We start from the raw sequence: 16967 nt of genomic DNA on the forward strand, positions 1-16967 counted from the left end.
AAGATGGCCGAATAGGAACAGCTCCAGTCTCCAGCTCCCAGCCCCAGCGACACAGAAGACGGATGATTTCTGCATTTCTGCTTGAGGTACCGGTTTCATCTCACTAGGGAGTGCCTAACAGTGGGTGCAGGACAGTCGGTGAAGCGCACTGTGCGCGAGCCGAAGCAGGGCGAGGCATTACCTCACTCGGGAAGCGCAAGGGGTCAGGGAGTTCCCTTTCCTAGTCAAAGAAAGGGGAAACAGACGGCACCTGGAATATCGGCTCAGTCCCACCCCAATACTGCGCTTTTCCAACGGGCCTGGAAAACGGCACACTAGGAGATTGTGTCCCGCACCTGGCTCGGAGGGTCCTATGCCCACGGAGTCTCGCTGATTGCTAGCACAGCAGTCTGAGATCAAGCTGCAAGGCGACAGCGAGGCTGGGGGAGGGGCGCCCGCCATTGCCCAGGCTTGCTTAGGTAAACAAAGCAGCCAGGAAGCTCGAACTGGGTGGAGCCCACCACAGCTCAAGGAGGCCTGCCTGCCTCTATAGGCTCCACCTCTGGGGGCAGGGCACAGACAAACAAAAACTCAGCAAGAACCTCCACAGACTTAAAGGTCCCTGTCTGACTGACAGCTTTGAAGAGAGTAGTGGTTCTCCCAGCACGCAGCTGGAGATCTGAGAACGGACAGACTGCCTCCTAAAGTGGGTCCCTCACCCCTGAGCAGCCTAACTGGGAGGCACCCCCCCAGTAGGGACAGACTGACACCTCATTCAACTGGGTACTCCTCTGAGACAAAACTTTCAGACGAACTATCAGACAGCTGAATTTGTGGTCTCACGAAAATCTGCTGTTCTGCAGCCACCGCTGCTGACACCCAGCCAAACAGGGTCTGGAGTGGACCTCTAGTAAACTCCAACAGACCTGCAGCTGAGGATCCTGTCTGGTAGAAGGAAAACTAACAAACAGAAAGGACATCCACACCAAAAACCCATCGGTACATCACCATCATCAAAGACCAAAAGTAGATAAAACCACAAAGATGGGGAAAAAACAGAACAAAAAAACTGGAAACTCTAAAAAACAGAGCACCTCTCCTCCTCCAAAGGAACGCAGTTCCTCACCAGCAACGGAACAAAGCTGGATGGAGGATGACTTTGATAAGTTGAGAGAAGAAGGCTTCAGACGATCAAACTACTCTGAGCTACGAGAGGAAATTCAAAACAATAGCAAAGAAGTTAAAAACTTTGAAAAAATATTAGAAGAATGGATAACTAGAATAACCAATGGAGAGAAGGGCTTAAAGGAGCTGATGGAGCTGAAAGCCAAGTTTCGAGAACTACGCGAAGATTGCAGAAGCCTCAGTAGCAGATGCGATCAACTGGAAGAAAGGGTATCGCTGATGGAAGATGAAATGAATGAAATGAAGAGAGAAGGGAAGTTTAGAGAAAAAAGAATAAAAAGAAATGAACAAAGCCTCCGAGAAATTTGGGACTATGTGAAAAGACCAAACCTACGTCTGATTGGTGTACCTGAAAATGATGGGGAGAATGGAACCAAGTTGGAAAACACTCTGCAAGATATTATCCAGGAGAACTTCCCCAATCTAGCAAGGCAGGCCAGCATTCAGATTCAGGAAATACAGAGAACGCCACAAAGATACTCCTCGAGAAGGGCAACTCCAAGACACATAATTGTCAGATTCACCAAAGTTGAAATGAAGGAAAAAATGTTAAGGGCAGCCAGAGAGAAAGGTCGGGTTACCCACAAAGGGAAGCCCATCAGACTAACAGCTGATCTCTCAGCAGAAACTCTACAAGCCAGAAGAGAGTGGGGGCCGATATTCAACATTCTTAAAGAAAAGAATTTTCAACCCAGAATTTGCTATCCCGCCAAACTAAGCTTCATAAGTGAAGGAGAAATAAAATACTTTACAGACAAGCAAACGCTGAGTGATTTTGTCACCACCAGGCCTGCCCTAAAAGAGCTCCTGAAGGAAGCACTAAACATGGAAAGGAACAACCGGTACCAGCCACTGCAAAAACATGCCAAATTGTAAAGACCATCGAGGCTAGGAAGAAACAATAGCAACTAACGAGCAAAATAACCAACTAACATCATAATGACAGGATCAGATTCACACATAACAATATTAACGTTAAATATCAATGGGCTAAATGCTCCAATCAAAAGACACAGACTGGCAAACTGGATAAGGAGTCAGGACCCATCAGTGTGCTGTATTCAGGAAACCCATCTCACGTGCAGAGACACACATAGACTCAAAATAAAGGGATGGAGGAAGATCTATCAAGCAAATGGAAAACAAAAAAAGGCAGGGGTTGCAATCCTAGTCTCTGATAAAATAGACTTTAAACCAACAAAGATCAAAAGAGACAAAGAAGGCCATTACATAATGGTAAAGGGATCAATTCAACAAGAAGAGCTAACTATCCTAAATATATATGCACCCAACACAGGAGCACCCAGATTCATAAAGCAAGTCCTCAGTGACCTACAAAGGGACTTAAACTCCCACACAATAATAATGGGAGATTTTAACACCCCACTGTCAGCATTAGACAGATCAACGAGACAGAAAGTTAACAAGGATATCCAGGAATTGAACTCAGCTCTACATAAAGTGGACCTAATAGACATCTACAGAACTCTCCACCCCAAGTCAACAGAATATACATTTTTTTCAGCACCACACCACACCTATTCCAAAATTGACCACATAGTTGGAAGTAAAGCTCTCCTCAGCAAATGTAAAAGAACAGAAATTATAACAAACTGTCTCTCAGACCACAGTGCAATCAAACTAGAACTCAGGATTAAGAAACTCACTCAAAACCGCTCAACTACATGGAAACTGAACAACCTGCTCCTGAATGACTATTGGGTACATAATGAAATGAAGGCAGAAATAAAGATGTTCTTTGAAACCAACGAGAACAAAGACACAACATACCAGAATCTCTGGGACACATTCAAAGCAGTGTGTAGAGGGAAATTTATAGCACTAAATGCCCACAAGAGAAAGCAGGAAAGATCCAAAATTGACACCCTAACATCACAATTAAAAGAACTAGAAAAGCAAGAGCAAACACATTCAAAAGCTAGCAGAAGGCTAGAAATAACTAAAATCAGAGCAGAACTGAAGGAAATAGAGACACAAAAAACCCTTCAAAAAATTAATGAATCCAGGAGCTGGTTTTTTGAAAAGATCAACAAAATTGATGGACCGCTAGCAAGACTAATAAAGAAGAAAAGAGAGAAGAATCAAATAGATGCAATAAAAAACGAAAAAGGGGATATCACCACCGATCCCACAGAAATACAATCTACCATCAGAGAATACTACAAACACCTCTATGCAAATAAACTAGAAAATCTAGAAGAAATGGATAAATTCCTTGACAAATACACCCTCCCAAGACTAAACCAGGAAGAAGTTGAATCTCTGAATAGACCAATAACAGGTTCTGAAATTGTGGCAATAATCAATAGCTTACCAACCAAAAAGAGTCCAGGACCTGACGGATTCACAGCTGAATTCTACCAGAGGTACAAGGAGGAACTGGTACCATTCCTTCTGAAACTATTCCAATCGATAGAAAAAGAGGGAATCCTCCCTAACACATTTTATGAAGCCAGCATCGTCCTGATACCAAAACCTGGCAGAGACATAACCAAAAAAGAGAATTTCAGACCAATATCCTTGATGAACATTGATGCAAAAATCCTCAATAAAATACTGGCAAACCGAATCCAGCAGCACATCAAAAAGCTTATCCACCATGATCAAGTGGGCTTCATCCCTGGGATGCAAGGCTGGTTCAACATACGCAAATCAATAAATGTAATCCAGCATATAAACAGAACCAAAGACAAAAACCACATGATTATCTCAATAGATGCAGAAAAGGCCTTTGACAAAATTCAACAACCCTTCATGCTAAAAACTCTCAATAAATTAGGTATTGATGGGACGTATCTCAAGATAATAAGAGCTATCTATGACAAACCCACAGCCAATATCATACTGAATGGGCAAAAACTGGAAGCATTCCCTCTGAAAACTGGCACAAGACAGGGATGCCCTCTCTCACCGCTCCTATTCAACATAGTGCTGGAAGTTCTGGCCAGAGCAATCAGGCAGGAGAAGGAAATAAAGGGTATTCAACTAGGAAAAGAGGAAGTGAAATTGTCCCTGTTTGCAGATGACATGATTGTATATCTAGAAAACCCCATTGTCTCAGCCCAAAATCTCCTTAAGCTGATTAGCAACTTCAGCAAAGTCTCAGGATACAAAATTAATGTACAAAAATCACAAGCATTCTTGTACACCAATAACAGACAAACAGAGAGCCAAATCATGAGCGAACTCCCATTCACAATTGCTTCAAAGAGAATAAAATACCTAGGAATCCAACTTACAAGGGATGTGAAGGACCTCTTCAAGGAGAACTACAAACCACTGCTCAATGAAATCAAAGAGGATACAAACAAATGGAAGAACATTCCATGCTCATGGGTTGGAAGAATCAATATCGTGAAAATGGCCATACTGCCCAAGGTCATTTATAGATTCAATGCCATCCCCATCAAGCTACCAATGACTTTCTTCACAGAATTGGAAAAAACTACTTTAAAGTTCATATGGAACCAAAAAAGAGCCCGCATCGCCAAGTCAATCCTAAGCCAAAAGAACAAAGCTGGAGGCATCACGCTACCTGACTTTAAACTATACTACAAGGCTACAGTAACCAAAACAGCATGGTACTGGTACCACAACAGAGACATAGATCAATGGAACAGAACAGAGCCCTCAGAAATGACGCCGCATAGCTACAACTATCTGATCTTTGACAAACCTGACAAAAACAAGAAATGGGGAAAGGATTCCCTATTTAATAAATGGTGCTGGGAAAACTGGCTAGCCATATGTAGAAAGCTGCAACTGGATCCCTTCCTTACACCTTATACAAAAATTAATTCAAGATGGATTAAAGACTTATATGTTAGACCTAAAACCATTACAATCCTACAAGAAAACCTAGGCAATACCATTCAGGACATAGGCGTGGGCAAGGACTTCATGTCTAAAACACCAAAAGCAATGGCAACAAAAGCCAAAATCGACAAATGGGATCTCATTAAACTAAAGAGCTTCTGCACAGCAAAAGAAACTATCATCAGAGTGAACAGGCAACGTACAGAATGGGAGAAAATTTTTGCAACCTACTCATCTGACAAAGGGCTAATATCCAGAATCTACAATGAACTCAAACAAATTTACAAGAAAAAAACAAACAACCCCATCAAAAAGTGGGCAGAGGACATGAACAGACACTTCTCAAAAGAAGACATTTATGCAGCCAAAAAACACATGAAGAAATGCTCATCATCACTGGCCATCAGAGAAATGCAAATCAAAACCACAGTGAGATACCATCTCACACCAGTTAGAATGGCCATCATTAAAAAATCAGGAAACAATAGGTGCTGGAGAGGATGTGGAGAAATAGGGACACTTTTACACTGTTGGTGGGACTGTAAACTAGTTCAACCATTGTGGAAGTCAGTGTGGCGATTCCTCAGGGATCTCGAACTAGAAATACCATTTGACCCAGCCATCCCATTACTGGGTATATACCCAAAGGACTATAAATCATGCTGCTATAAAGACACATGCACACGTATGTTTATTGCAGCACTATTCACAATAGCAAAGAGTTGGAACCAACCCAAATGTCCAACAACGATAGACTGGATTAAGAAAATGTGGCACATATACACCATGGAATACTATGCAGCCATAAAAAATGATGAGTTCGTGTCCTTTGTAGGGACATGGATGAAACTGGAAAACATCATTCTCAGTAAACTATCGCAAGGACAAAAAACCAAACACCGCATGTTCTCACTCATAGGTGGGAATTGAACAATGAGAACTCATGGACACAGGAAGGGGAACATCACACTCCGGGGACTGTTGTGGGGTGGGGGGAGGGGGGAGGGACAGCATTAGGAGATACACCTAATGCTAAATGACGAGTTAATGGGTGCAGGAAATCAACATGGCACATGGATACATATGTAACAAACCTGCACATTGTGCACATGTACCCTAAAACCCTAAAGTATAATAAAAAAAAAAAAAGAAAAATATCTACATGCTTATTTTTGTTACCCAATTTTTAGCAAAACTGGCACACTAGAAAGAGAAGCCACATCTATATGCAATGCGTGTCCCAGAAACTTCGATTATTTCATAATTGTTCAAACAAAAATATTTCCTTTATTCTTTTGTATACCCTACAGTTGTCCAGTGCTAATAATACTAGAGTAATATTGGGATAGATTTTTCCTCAGGTTGTTTGGCCCAGTGTTTTTAGTTAAGGTGACTGTGCTGACAATATAGCTATTGAAGTTATGGTTAACAGGCGTCTCTGTGGAGAAAAACTATGTCTGCACGCTCTGATGATTTAGGGGCAGTTTTTGTTAGGCTCGTCTCTCAGTGCCTCACAAGCAAATATGGTAACAATGCACCTCGGCTTGCAATTCCTTAGCCTACAGAATCAAGTCCAAATTCCTCTGCAAGGAAAACAAGGACCTTCATCATCTGGCCCTGCCCCTGTGTCTCTCTTTATCTTTGGCCACTTGCACTTTTCTCTCCTTCAGCACTTAGGTGCTTGTAGTCCCTAAACACACGAACATTTCTCCATATCTGCACTTTTGTCCATTTGCACATACCATTCTCTTCAACGTGCTTTTTTTCCCTGCTAATGAGAATAGAAAACTACTCATCCTTCAATGTTATTTCAAGCATGACATCTATTAATTGCATTTTAACCTCCCGGAGCGGACTGAGGGATCTTCTTTTATGCCTCCATTACACTTGTTAATCTCACCGTGGTACCAACCATGATATATTTTACTGCCTGTCTGTCTGTCTCCTGAGTAGGTTATAAAATATTTGAAAGCAGGAGCCAAGGAGACATCTGTCATGATGTCTCACACAGAGCAAGCACTCAAGTGATTGTGGAAGAAATGAAGGATGGACCACATGACTCCGCAGCAGTCATTTTAAAGTGGTTCTTGTAGATGTCACCCCAAAACAGCAGTAAAGAAAGAAAATATACCTTTTCTTTTCTTTCTTCTCTTTAAGTAACAAATTCTGTCGTTTCAAAAATTATAATCTTAAATATGACATTCTTAAAAAGTGATTTGGCTATACTTTTTGGGTTTGCTAGAAGCACTATTTTGATGAAATGCCATCAGCAATGTCATAGAAGAACAAAGGACAGTAAATGGCTTTACAAAACACTAAGTTATAGCAAGTCACAATATGCTAAGTTATCCACTAAGTGGTTTAATTGATAATGGGACTTATAGGTTAAAACAGAACAGGGGGAGAGGGAGTTGTAACAAATAACACGTGGTATAAATAGTACGGGGTATTTTACCCAGATTATGACTTTCCTCATTCATTGTGGTTAAGGATGTTAGGGATGTTGTTGTTAATGATGGAGTCTTCATAATAACTAGTTTTTCTCAACTTCTGAGATATATTAAGAATTCAGTGACTTATCACAGGCTTTAATGTATGATTATAGTATCACAACCAAGAAAGCAGGATAATATTAGGTCAGAGCTGTGGATGGAGGGCAGGAGCCTGAGTCTGTGACGACTCTCTGAAGTTATTTATGTTAGAGGATGCTTCAGCTCTTATTATCCGATGCTCCATAGTTATAATTTTATCAGTTTTTCTTATCAAATGAACTTCCTTAATTTTGTTCTCTTTCTTTATATTCTTTTGGGTAAGAAAACTATTTAGAGCACTTTGCATCCTTTACCAATTTTGGATTGGGCTAGCTTAAATGAAAATAATAAGATAATCAAGGATGGGGCATATCACTATAGTTGTCCGGGAGTCACAAACACATGTAACTTCTTACATGGTGGCACAGGAATTATTGAGAAACTCAGATGATCTAAGGTAAGTAAAATGCCTGGAATCAAATGAAAGAAGGGAATTAATTTATATGTCCATTAATGGCATTAGATCACACACACACATGGTTTTCATTTTCATTTCTTAGCAACCAGTTACATTCCAAGGTTGGTACACCAGCTCAAGACTACATCTTTGTAGTCACACTGTATACTCTTATAATCTATATACAGAGATGCACCTAAAACCTAATCTTCTGTGGCCATAGCCACTATGTATATGGTAGGTACCTAAGGCATGTCAATGGAACCATACCCTCTAGACAGATAATTCTGATCCCTATTATTTTGAGGATTATTATGTGATGTTAAAAATCCCCATCTCTCTTATGTTTTTGATTAATGGAAGCACTTTTCACAATAATGCTGTATGATGTCTCCAAAGGTGGCCCCTAATGAGCTATGTCTTAGGGTGTTCAAATCTTTGTGTAGTCTCCTCCCACGTGACATCTGGGCTGGTCTGTGGCTCATGTTACCCATGGAATGCAACAGGAGTGACCCCTTGCCAGCTCTGTTCCTAGCTTTTAAGAAACTCGCAGCTTCTGCTTCCTTCCTCTTGAAATAGTCACTTTTTGGGACCCCTGAGCCACTATGTAAGAAGGCTGGCTATCTTCCTGAAGAAACCCTGTGGTCAGCACTGAGCCTATGAGGGACGAGAGTGGGGCTGTCTCTCAACTTCCCAATTGAGCTTCCAGATGACTCCAGGCCCAGGCAACGTTTGATTACAATCTCATGAAAGACTCCAAAGAGACCATCAGAAGATTCCTGGTCTGACCGCTGAATTGTGAGAGGTAGTAAATGATAACTGTTGTTTGGAGATAGTAGGTATTGGGGTGATTTGTTACATAGCAATAGATAACCAAGATAGTATTGCAATATTGAAAACACATCTCAAAATTGCTGCTCTGAAATATACTTTAGAAAATAATTGGTTCTTAGTTGCCCAGAGGGCTCAAGTTGCTGTTGCGCAGGCTGACGCTGTTGGAATCCTGGTTCAACTCTGACTGAAGGTGCACCTTCTATGGAAAAGATCCAGTAGCTTATTCCCAAGGGTCTTAAGAACCCCGAGATGACCCAGGTAGTTGAGACATAAAAGATATTTTCAGGGACTCCCCTCGCCTTGCTCTGCCCAACAGATTGGCCTTGGAAATCAAAATCAAAATCCTTTTTGATGCTGTTTTGTCTTCCCTGACCCTCATACTTGCAGCCAAATTCTTCTAATCATGTTTTTATATTTATTAGTTTTATATTTATTATTATATCTATCTCTCTGAGAAGTAAAAGGGATGAAAAGAAGGAAGGGTAAAATATACCAAGATAATGATTTTGTAAAAAATGGAGTCTAGAAAGACCTAGGGCTGGGTGAATGAATGAGAAAGAAAAAAAGGCAAAAGAAAATGCATAATTAAGACAAATTAGCTTTTTCTTAAATCCCAAATTTTTTTTATTTCTTGTAATTTTGATAATGCCATATACTTATGAAGCTCTTTGTGAGTTTCAAAGCCTTTTTCTCTTACAGTAGATCGTTTGCCTTAGGATAATCCTGTAAGTTAAGCAGGACATCATTCCTCCTAGTTTAGAGGATGCTTTAACAATTATTTCCATTTTATGAATATATTGCCTGGCAATGGTATGGTAATTCCATTTGCATATTTTGTGTAGAGCATTTGTATATGTTCACCTGGGTTGATTTTTTTTCGGGTTACTTTGAAGTTAAAAGGTGACCAATAATATTGATCAGTGTTATTCTATGGCCTCACTAAAATTTGCTGGTTTTCATTCATTCATTTATTCATCATTTTAGTTTACCTTTTGTCAAAGTGGGAATGTCCTTTTAAGTAAAATCTTATAAGGAGCCACAATATGTAAAAGTGATACCAGTGGAGCTGTTCTAGTTCAACTGGGGGATGGAAGGATGGTTGGAGCCAATGCCCTTGGCTTGTCTCTTGGTTTCCTCTTCGTTATCCTGCAGCAAACTCTGCGGGAGTCTTTGTAGAACTAGAGCAATATGGAACCCTGTATTGGATTTAATCCCAAACTTGGTGACCCAAGTATGTTTTATTTGCCTGAAGCTTTTTTTTTTTTCCCCAGCAAACGCTACTCATTTCTAATCCAACTTAGTTCTTCCTAGTTCTTCCTTTTATCTCTGTGGATTTTCTATTTGCTTGAGCTCCTAGTGGATGTCACTTGAGATTCTTGTGGACTCACCCATGGCTTAAAATGACATCTTTGGTCAGAATTACCAGTGCTATTCATCCATTTGTCCATACACTGAGCTATCTATGCATCTATTCCTTTATTCATCCACCACCCACCTACCTATCCTTCTTTCCATTCAAATATCCTCTATCCACTTACTTCTCTATCCATCTATTCATCTGTGCATCCGTCATCCATTTTTCATTCACCTACCTTTGTCAGAAGTAAATGGGAGAATAAGATACACTAAGATTATGGTATATAACTATGTATTCATTTATTTATCATCTATCCATTGATTCATCCAGTAAACAATACAAAGTATCTGCCTTAATAGAGCCTGAATATCAGAAATAAACTATGACTCTCATTGGATAACAAAATTATAAATAAATAGGTAGGCATCTTACTTCACTGCATAGAATTATGCACATAATAGAAACATTTTCATATTTTAAAAAGTAGATTAATCATAGTGCTAGTTCTACTTTCTAGGGCTTCTGGGAGAATTCAAGAGATAAAACACCAAACAGGATTGCTTGGAGCTTTCTGAAGAAAGATGCCGGTGGAACAAAGAACACTGCAATTAATGCTCTCAGTCACTTAGAATCATGGCCCTAAAGCAAAATCCAAAGTTGATAATTCAAGTCTAGAGCCCTAAATTCCAAAACTGTCCTCCAGAGGGGAAGAAATGGATGCAAAATTGTGCCAAAAATAATTTATTCTAGTTAAAAAAAAGAAAGTAATTTTTGGCTGTAATAGTTTTTCTCTGTCTGTTCCTAAGGATGGAGATAGTTGGCCATTATGGGTTGACAGAAGAAACTGAAGCAAGCTGCTGAATTTACAAGTTGCTTTTTAAAATAAGTTTTACAGCACAGGGAATTGGAGTAGTTTGTCTACTACTCATGACCACTGTTGAAACTTGGATACTTATAAATGCTGGAAAAGGTGAGGAAATGAAGTAGTTTTTTAGGCTCAGGTTCAGGAAAGAAACCTACCCAGACTCTGGGTGTAATGTCTGATCGGAAACAGCATATTCCCCTGCTGCTTGTGGAAATGCCACTTGATAATGAGTTTTGACCCAATTTCTTTCCTTTTTGCAGCATAATAATTTCAATCGCTGGGTGTACATTCTGATGCTTTAAAAAATATTCTCCTAGATTAAACAAAAATAGCCTCTTTAATCTGACCCCATCTTACACAGCACCCCATTCTCACAGTATATTTTACTCAAGATTACACAGTGGTCTGACTCACAAAATATGACACTGAGGTTGAGACTAATTGTCTTTTATGGTTTTCATGGGTCTTTTTCCTGGATACATGATATGGTTGTAAAAATTCTATTTGCATATTATTTGTGGAATATTTATATATGATGACCTGGATTTATTTTTCTCCCTTGGGTTACTTTCAAATAAAATGTGACTGATATTATTGATCAATGCTATTCTAAGGCCTGATTGAAATTTGAAGTTTTCATTCATTCACTCATTTATCTATTTTTTTTTTTTTTTGGTCTTTTTCAAATAGAAGAAGGGAAAATAGGACAGAAACACAGCATTTACACAGCAAGAATAACTAAAAATCTTTGCTGGTCTGTATTTTTCATAGGCTGCTTTCCAGAATGTGCAATGAGGTTCCCATTTATGTGAGGGCTGCAAGGTCAAATTTCAAAAACAGTCTCCAGTTTTAATTTGGATCAATTTGGAAGAAAGAATTTGAAAAGATTTTTTAAAAAGGGTACAAATGAGGAATGTTATTAGAACAAGTAGAATATAGTGGAAAATGATTCAATTTGAAGCCAAGTGAGAGTTTAATACTGGTGCTAATTCTTATTACCTGTGTGAGAGGGCATGTCTCAGCCTCTCTGAGCCTCCTCTTCCTTATTGGTAAACAAGAGGTAGTAATTAAGTAGGCCGGAAAGATCACAGAAGTCTTCCTCAGTTTGAAGATAGATTAGGGAGATGAATCAGATTGCTTTCACATCGGTTTGCTACCAAACCAGCAAAAAAAGCAGAGCAAAGAATATATCAACAGTCAGGACATAAAAAAGGTAGCGCTGGATCTCTGATGTTATGCCCTTGTCCCTCAGCAAGGCCTGCAAAAATCGAAGGCCTCAGTTCCTACACAGAGGGAAGAATCCTCCCCTTTTCCTTAGGCTCACAATGGGAGGAGTCACTTCCATGACACCATTTTTACCTGGATTCTCTGGTTTTTTTTCTGGACAGCTTCTCAATTGCTGCTGTATTTCCTCTTCTATCTGCCCAGTGGGTGTTGGAGTTGCCTAGAGATCTAGCATCTTTCTGCTCCCCTCCCTCTGTGGGATTTCCTTTGGATGATCTCACAGCATTTGACAAACTTAGTGTTTCCATGGCTTCCGCTGCCACCGTACATACAGAAAGTACTCACGTTTATCTCTAGCCTATACTCATATCTAATGGACACCTCCACTTGAATATCCCATAGAAAACCTGAATTTGTTCAGCTCAAACTCAACCAGTAAACTCAGTCCCCCTCAAACATATTTTAGTAAATGGAATCCTCACTGCCTCACTCTCTGAAGCCAGACATTTGGAAATCACCCTCGATTTCTCACCATTTCGGTCTTGGTTCAGATTCTCTCCGCTCCTGGACTAGTTCTTGCCTAAATTCATCCTGTATTTCTGCCTCAGTGATTTTTGTAATATTCAAATTACATTAGATGATTTCTTTGTCCAAAATGCGATGACAATTCTGCTTTACCTAAGGATAAAGTCCATATTTCTTGGTAGGACGTATTAGACCCCCCACAGTTGGACTGGCACCTCCTCTCCTATCATTGTTTCCTGACACCTTTATGTGCAACAAATGCCCCATCCATGGCAGATGAGCCCCAGTTCTCCAAACTTGGCATGTTCTCTCTCACTTACGAACCTTTTAACATTTTCCCTGCTCTTCCTCACTTAAATGCTCTTATCCCTTTTACAACCATGTCAGACTTTTTCTCCACTTCAAAATTCACTTCAGGATGTCTTCCTTGGGGAAGCTTTTCTAGACCCCCACATGGCTGGAATTTCTGTTTTTCTACAGCACTTTTGAAACATTCCTTTTAAAGCATTCGTCTCACTATCCTGTACAGGCTTATTAATTTTTCCCTCTTCCTTGCTAGACATTAAGTGGGCTCCTTGACAGCAAGGGATCTTCTTTCATTCATTCACCGCTAGCCCCAAGCATATTACCTGGCACATAGTAGGTGTTAAAGAATGCTTTTTAGAAAAGTGAATGCATTCTATAAAATCCAAGCAATATGCCACATGCACTGTTGTTTTGCCACTGTGTCATTATAAATGTTTTTTTTTTGTGATAAGGTTTTGTACCCAACTACATTGAAAGTCTGGGTGAGAAATAACTACAGATTGTGATTCTTCATATCTCCTTGTGTAGTAATGTGAATTCTTCAGAGGAACAGAGTCGATAGGAGATATATATATATATATATATACACATACATATGAAGAAATATATTGTGAGAATTGGCTCCCATGGTTGTGGAGACCAGGAAGTCCCACCATCTGCCACCTGCCAGGTGGAGAACCAGAAAAGCTGGTGGTGTAATTTAGCCTAAGTCTGAGTGTGAAGATCTGAGAACCAGGGGGCCTGATGGTGGAAGTCCCAGTCTGAGTCCCAAGGCCCGGGAACCAGGAGTGCTGATGTCTGAGGGAAGGAGAAGATGGATGTCCCAGCTCAGAGAGTGAATTTGACCCTTTTCCATATTTTTCATCTGTTCAGGCCCTCAGTGGATTGGATGGTGCCAACCCACATGGGTGAGAGTGGATCTTCCTTAGTCTACTGATTCAAATGCTAATCTCTTCCGGAAACACCCTCACAGACACACCCAGACATCATGTTTTACCAGCTGCCTCGGCATCCCTTAGCCTAGTCATGCTGACACATAAAGTTAACCATCGTACCTTGTTATAAGCAAAGCAGGCCCTCAATTTTTCTTTTCGACAAATGAAGGAGTGTTAGATGACTGAGAAGGAAGCAAATAGACACAATTCTGAGCTTGTGGAAGGCACAATGGGCCATTGTCCATTTTCCCTCCCATTGCCATTGTAAATGAGGCTGCCTTAGAAGGAATTTGCCTCTATTTATTTTCTGGCTCATCTGCTGATGCTGCAGTAGTAGGCGCAATAGGAGAGGGAGAATTGGAGAAGCTAACGAGGAGGATGACAAATTTAGGAGAAGGAGGAGCAAAAGTATAGGCTAGGGGAGGCTCTGGTTAATCCAGCATTGATTAAACGTTGGAGCAATATCATTAACCGTTGGAGCGATATCATTTCAACAGGGGGAGCTGAGTGTAGACGAGGGGAGATGGGTCTTTGTGAGGTGTGTCGGTCGGGTTTATGAGGCTTGGTTTGAACTAGTTGTGGAGAGGAGATGGTGAGAAAAAACGCAGCCTGTTTGCAGGACCCCTGCAGGAAGCTGCTGGAGTCATTTCCCAGAGCACAGATAACACTGACAAGTCACACGGCAGGAACTGTTTTCATAGATCTTTTCAAACACAATTAAGTGGGTCTAAAATAGAATTTTAAGCTCCCACAACGCCTTGACATCAGAAAACCATGAATAAATAAAATTACAAAATCAAAATGCAATTCAAAGGGATTCCATGTGATAATGCCTTTTTCAATAAATGCTGCAGAAAAAAATTGTGTGATAAAACCGTATCATTTCAATTTTCTCCTCGGGGATTTTATATCCGTATGCTTTTATGTATAAAAATGTGATTTTGAAAAAAGCCCTGCCATGGAGATTCCTGGGTCCCCAGTAGGTGTTCACAGTAGGAGCAGGCATGGAGGGGCTGGCGGCATCTGTGCCAGGTGGACTGCATTTCCTTATGACATTTCGTGGGGCAGGAAAAACTCTGCCATTCACCTCCTTCAAGGGACTGCCATTTATATATGATTCTCCCTCCAGGGATTGTTGCCTTGGGTTAAGGTATATTTCTAGGAAGTTCAAGTTAAATTACAAGTACATTAGCAAGGACGAGCAGCACATTAATCCAATTACAGGCATAAAGACCTTAATGCAAATTTTTCTAAAATGCATTTTACAGAATATTATTTCTGAGACATATTAAGTAAACAAAGGGGGTCTGTGACCAGACAAGCTTGGCAAACCCTGGGTGAAATAGAAACAAAGGATTCTTGCCTACATCTCCTCCTCCTCTTCTCTTTTTTCCTCTTCCTCCTCTTTCTCTTCCTTTCCCCCATCCTCCTCCTCTTCCTTTTCGTCTCCCTCCCTGTAGCTCTTTCTTCCTTTCCTTCTCTTTCTTCTTCTCCATCTCTTTCTTCTTCTTTTAACTAGAAATTTCCCAAAGGCTTTATTATGTGCAGAGTGAATTTCCAAGAAAAGAATATAGTCAACAGTTTCCAAAACTTACTTGAATATGAAAAGTGTTTTATTTGTGAGTTAAGAGAAGCACACTTTGGTAAATTTTGTCTTTGCAACAATTAGATCATCACACCTGAAACTCAAGAAGCGTGATGTCAGAAACCCAGGCTCTGGATTTGGGTGAAGTGGGCGGCTGCATGCATGGGACTCTACAGGGGTCCAGCTGAACCAATGGCTGCGGGAAGAGTTCTCGGTAACTTAGGAGGGGAAGTAGCAGAGGTCAGAGGGCCCAGAAGGCAAGCCTTCCTTATCTCCCAATCTCACCTTCTGAGGAAAGCCAGGTAGGAAGGACAGGTGGAAAGAAACAGGGATGATGCATTGTCTCTGCACTTCAGTTTCAGATTTGTTTTTATTATTATTATTATTATTATTATACTTTAAGTTTTAGGGTACATGTGCACAATGTGCAGGTTTGTTACATATGTATCCATGTGCCATGTTGGTGTGCTGCACCCATTAACTCATCATTTAGCATTAGGTATATCTCCTAAAGCTGTCCCTCCCCCCTCCCCCCACCCCACAACAGTCCCCAGAGTGTGATGTTCCTCTTCCTGTGTCCATGTGTTCTCATTGTTCAATTCCCACCTATGAGTGAGAACATGCAGTGTTTGGTTTTTTGTCCTTGCAATAGTTTACTGAGAATGATGGTTTCCAGTTTCATCCACGTCCCTACAAAGGACATGAACTCATCATTTTTTATGGCTGCATAGTAGTCCATGGTGTATATGAGCCACATTTTCTTAATCCAGTCTATCATTGTTGGACATTTACACTGTTGGTGGGACTGTAAACTAGTTCAACCATTGTGGAAGTCAGTGTGGCGATTCCTCAGGGATCTAGAACTAGAAATACCATTGGACCCAGCCACCCCATTACTGGGTATATACCTAAAGGACTATAAATCATGCTGCTATAAAGACACATGCACACGTATGTTTATTGCAGCACTATTCAGATTTGGTTTTGAGCTCAAATCAGTAACTGCATGAAAAATCTGATCTGGGAAGATGTGGTTAGGGATGAGTTTAGCTCTTCCCCAAATCAACAGGTCCTCTTGGAGAGTGGATTATCCTTAAGCATGTTAGGTATTTTGAGGCCCAGGGTGGCCTCACCCAGCTCTCCTAAAATGGCTCTGTGTTCCTAATATTGCCTTTGGGCAGAGGACAGGCAGGCAGCATGACATGATGTAAAGATCATGGGCTTTGGCATTAAAAAGGACAGGTTTGGAATTTCAGCCACACATGTAAGTTTGAGCTCTGCCACTTGCCCCATTGATGACTTTGCTAAATTACTTTAACTCTCTACCTCAGTTCTTTTCTTTGGTGA

This window comes from Hylobates moloch, unplaced genomic scaffold, assembly GCF_009828535.3.
Source record: "Hylobates moloch isolate HMO894 unplaced genomic scaffold, HMol_V3 SCAFFOLD_4, whole genome shotgun sequence".
NCBI lineage: Eukaryota > Metazoa > Chordata > Mammalia > Primates > Hylobatidae > Hylobates > Hylobates moloch.